Here is a 5224-nt window from a genome sequence, read left to right as displayed (position 1 = left end):
GGCGATGTGAATGAAGCCTGCGGAAGCATCACTCCATGTCCAACATTCTTGGAATCAGGCCAAATGTACTGCTAAGCAACAAATGGGTATTGTTAGACTGGACCTCAGTCACTGACTTTCCAAATTAAGAATGTTTCATGAGAGTCCTGGGAGATGTTTGATAAAAGGGTAGTTTCTTTCCACATACTAACAATAATGATGGTGATTCCATAATTATTAATAAAAAATATCAATGATATTTGATAGCTTAACAGTTATTGACAACTGGGTTTGAATCTCAACTCTGCCACTTACTAGCGATGTGACCTATAAGTTATTTAATCTCTCTGTGCCTCAGTTTTTTCATCTGTAGTGTGAATAGTATTCATCTCATAGAACCGTGTGAGGATTAAACAGTGCATGGTAGAGAATAAATGCTCTATAAATATTAGCTCAATTGTTATTGAGGTCTTATTATCTATCTCAGGTTGGTTTGACACTGAAGTCTCTGTTCTTAATCATTGTTCCAACTTGCATCCTGGATGATGGATGGTAGGTGGGGTGGGTGAGGATGGACAGATGGGTAAGAAAGAACAAGTAGACTCAAGACTTGTAACAGTTCACTTGGTGATGCGTATCATAAATTCGGAGAGAGAGTTATAAACCATGGTCTCTTTAGAGAGGAGGGAATCTTGGAACAAATCTCATTGTGTACTCTATATTTCTTCCAGACTATAATATTTTCAAGCAGGAAAATTCTGATTAAAATTAAAATTTATTTAACAAAGTTTTGTTGAATTAGAAGTGAATGAACCAAGGATAAACCTTGGGTAGTGAGAAGAGAAGTCTGCAGAAGGTAAAGGACAAGCTGTAGCGTGTGGCAGAGGGCAAAGTGGCAGAAGCTGGGGTGGGGGGAGGTGCGAAGATGGGGCTACAGACAGAGTGGAGGGTATCTCAATGAGCCCTCCTCTGTCTGGAGGACAGAGCCTGGATGAACACCTGTTTACAAACAAGGTCTCTATTAAGCCAACTCTAAGTGTCTAATGTGCAAGATTTTTTTTAATTTTATTTATTTGAGAAAGAGAATGAGCAAGAGAGAGCACACACAAGCAGAGGGAGAGGGAGCAGTTTCCCCCGATGAGCAGGAAGCCCAATGTGGGGCTGGATCCCAGGACCCTGGGATCACCACCTGAGCCACCCAGGTGCCCCTAATGTGCAAGAAATTTATTAGAACGTGCCCTCTGGATCAATTCTGATGGAAGTTGAGCTGTGAAGTGAGGCCCACCCCACCTCAGCTGCTGCCATAAGGTGCTCTGGAGCTAAATGGCCCATCAGATTGGCCTATGACCAGATGAATTGGCCTTTGTACTCCTGGCTGGAGTCACCAGATGTGAGAAGAGGCACATGGGAGAGGCAGTTTTCTGCAGCTGAGGCAATCTCTGAAGGGTTGCAGAGCTGAAGGCCATTTGCTGATGGCACTCCTAACGGCTGGGGCAACAATCCTTTTTAGAAGGGTGCTTTGGGCAACAAAACTGGCTATCCCTTGCAGCCCCAGATTATTGTTTCCCTACCTGCAGGCAAACCACCACCTGCATCAGCATCACCCAAAAGGGGCAGATTTCTGGGCCCCAACTCCTAACCTAATGAATCAGTCTCTAGGGCTAAGGCCTGAGTACCCATTTTCATAAGCTCCGTGGGTGATTTTGGTCCACAGTGAAGATTAAGAATAGCTATACAATGAGAAAAAAGAAACTTGCTGCCAAACCAAGTAGGAACTTGAAAAAGAGAATTTCCAAATTTGGCTAATTCCACAATGTTCAATGTAATTTACAAAGTAAATTTTTGCCTAAAATAAATTTTCCCCTCAGCAGCTCCTGTAAAGCAGATTTTCCTCTGTGAGCATGGACGCATTATCCGTAGCTGGCCATCCATCCTGTATGTCTGCCCACAGACACCTACAGAGACACAGGGCTTCCAATATATCAGCACGAGCCTGGCAGGCGTGGTTCTGCAAAGGCTGATTCATCATGCCAACAAGGTCCACAGGCTCATTTATGCCTGTCTTCAGTAGAAACCTTGTTACTTCTGAAGAGCCCATATGTTAATAGTATATGCCAGCTAAATTACTACCTGGTATAAGGAAGCTTTGGGGGGTCATTAAATAAACCCCCAGGTTCCACAACCCTCCAAGCACCAGAATATTTGGAAGGCAGTTTCATCTGAAACCCATCCTCTGGGCCACTGCCATGCTTACCCTTCTCTTCCAGCCTTCCTTCTGATAAAGTCTGAGGCTAGCAATGACACATCAACCTATAGCCTTTAAACCTAAACCAGAAATTGAACGAGCCAGGCAAAATTAGACTTATGGAAAATAGCATTTCTGAGAAAGTAAATATTTGTCATACACATAAGACTTAAAGTTCACATGCTTTGCTGGAATTCACCTAAGAAATAATAAAAAATGCAGGAAAAGCACAAAAATGTTCATCACAAGATAACCTGTAACAGTGACAAAAAAAGAAAAAAGCTAATAGGCTACAAAATGAGTATACAATATTACATTATGTAGTTGTTAAAATGTTTACAGATAGTTTTAGGTAATACTCAATGAAAGCACTTCCCTTTAAGTGAGAAGTGCAGGATACATTGTTTACGCAAAAAAATAAATAAATAAATAAAATCCAAACATTAAAAATGCTTAGAAAATAAGACCAATTCACCAAAATGTTCATAGCTATGTGTCTGGAAATATAGAATTTCTTCTTTGAGAATTTTAACTTTTACACTCTAAGTTTACAATTTTAAAGACATATATAAAATGTTAAACGCTTGAGCTTCTAAGTCTCATTCTTTACTATCTACATTAAAATGCAGATTCCTAGATAGGACGACAGTATTTGCTTCATAGAGCTAGCCTATGTTCATAGAGAAAGAATATAGACGTGATCATCTGTTAATAGGTATAGGCAATCCATAGACTTGGGAACTGTTTTTTCTTCTGTGTTTTCTGCAGAGTTTTGTTGATAATCCCCAAAGGAACTAGCCCTTCCCTGGTGATACAGTCACAGTCACAAGCACGTGCCTCTGGAAAGCAGCTTACCACTGGCTGCCCCATACATGTGATATCTACAGATTGCTTTGTTTTCTGATCTGTCTCTACAGGATCCTCAGGTATTATTTCTGGCCATTCTGTAAGGATTAATCCTCTCTGCTTATTCTTTCATGGAGAGACATTAACAATAGACTGGATGGCAAGTTCATTTACATAAAAATTATGAACAAAATTAAAAGGATAAAAGTTTCAAAAGCAAATAAGCTGGGGAAACGTGCCACAAATATAAAAGGGTAGCATCCTTTTATTAAAGGACTAACCAAAATGATCTTTTTTGTACAAAAAGAGCTGCCCTATAGAACCTGTTTTTTGCCTTTTCACCCTTTGTTCTAGTTCCTGAGGCTAGGAAGAGATAAAAAGAACACTACCCTAAAAGATTTCTACAAATCAAGAAGAAAAATAGTTCACATAAAATGGCTATTAGAAATATATTAAGTAAACAAGTTAACACTCAAAAATTAGAAGTGATTTTTGATATATTCAATGCTGGCAAGTGCACAGCGAAACAGACACGTTCATACACTAATGATGGGAGGGGATATTGATATAGTCCTTCTTGAGGTCTACAAGGCAATATGGATCAACAGCTTTTAAAATATTTATATGCTTAGTCTTTCCTAAGAATCTAGTCTAAGAAGACAAACAGAAAGTGTTCTGGTTATTTACTGCTGTGTAATAAATCTTTCAAAACTTAACTGCTTAAAACAACAGCAACCCAGAACGGACCCCAGAGAGCCCTGAGCAGCTGCCGCCTCCGGCCCCGGTCACCATCACCGCAACCATGAGCAGCGAGGCGGAGACCCAGCAGCCGCCCGCCGCCCCCGCCCGCAGCGCGGCCAACACCAAGCCCGGCAGCACCGGCCGCGGCGGCTCGGGCGGCCTCACATCGGCGGCGCGTGCCGGCGGGGACAAAAAAAGTCATCGCAACGAAGGTTTTGGGAACAGTAAAATGGTTCAATGTAAGAAACGGACATGGTTTCATCAACGGGAATGACACCAAGGAAGATGTATTTGGACACCAGACCGCCATAAAGAAGAATAACCCCAGGAAGTACCTTCGCAGTGCAGGAGATGGAGAGACTGCGGAGTTTGATGTTGTTGAAGGAGAAAAGGGTGCGGAGGCAGCAAATGTGGCAGGCCCTGGTGGAGTTCCAGGGCAAGGCAGTAAACATGCAGCAGACCGTAACCATTACAGATGCCATCCACGTCGCAAGGGTCCTCCACGCAATTCCCAGCAGAATTACCAGAATAGTGAGTGGGGAAAAGAACGAGGAAAGGGCTCCTGAAGGCCAGGCCCAACAGCGCCGGCCCTACCGCGGGCGACGCTTCCCACCTTACTGCATGCGTGGACCACAGTATTCCAACCCTCCTGTGCAGGGAGAAGGGATGGAAGGTGCTGACAACCAGGGTGCCGGAGAGCAAGGTAGACCAGTGAGACAGAATATGTATCGGGGTTATAGACCACGATTCCGCAGGGGTCCTCCTCTCCAAAGACAGCCTAAAGAGGGTGGCAATGAGGAAAATAAGGAAAATCAAGATGAGACCCAAGGTCAGCAGCCACCTCAACGTCGGTACCGCCGCGACTTCAATTACCGACGCAGACGCCCAGAAAACCCTAAACCACAAGATGGCAAAGAGGCAAAAGCAGCCGATCCACCAGCTGAGAATTCGTCCGCTCCCGAGGCTGAGCAAGGCTGAGTAAACGCTGGCTTACCATCTCTACCCTCATCCGGTTTAGTCATCCAACACGAAGAAATGAAGATGAAATTCCAGCAGTAAGAAATGAACAAAAGATTAGAGCTGAAGACCTTAAGTGCTTGCTTTTTGCCCATTGACCAGATAAATAGAACTATCTGCATTATCTACACAGCATGGGGTTTTTATTATTTTTACCTAAAGACGTCTTTTTTGGTAATGACAAACGTGTTTTAAAAAAAAAACAACTAGTTTTTCTCATTACATCTTTAAAGGTTTTTGTTTAATATCTGGTCAAGTTGAGATTTTTAAGAACCTCATTTTTAATTTGTAATAAAAAGTTTACAACTTGATTTTTTCAAAAACACCAACAAACGGCAAGCACCCGTTAATAAAGGTCAAAAAAAAAAAAAAAAACCCAACAGCAACCCATATTTA

The 5224-nt window shown here is 42.3% G+C and overlaps 1 pseudogene; it reads left to right on the top strand.

Moving 5' to 3' along the window:
- Positions 1-3872: 3872 nt before the first annotated feature.
- Positions 3873-4789, top strand: LOC114219676 (Y-box-binding protein 1 pseudogene; annotated as a pseudogene).
- The last annotated feature ends 435 nt before the right edge of the window (positions 4790-5224 follow it).

This window comes from Eumetopias jubatus, unplaced genomic scaffold (assembly GCF_037043125.1).
Source record: "Eumetopias jubatus isolate StellerSeaLion01/CBP00866 unplaced genomic scaffold, mEumJub1_p1.0 scaffold_9, whole genome shotgun sequence".
In the NCBI taxonomy this organism is placed as follows: Eukaryota; Metazoa; Chordata; class Mammalia; order Carnivora; family Otariidae; genus Eumetopias; species Eumetopias jubatus.
Note: the sequence above shows the minus strand (reverse complement) of the source record. Positions and strands in the feature narration are given on the sequence as shown.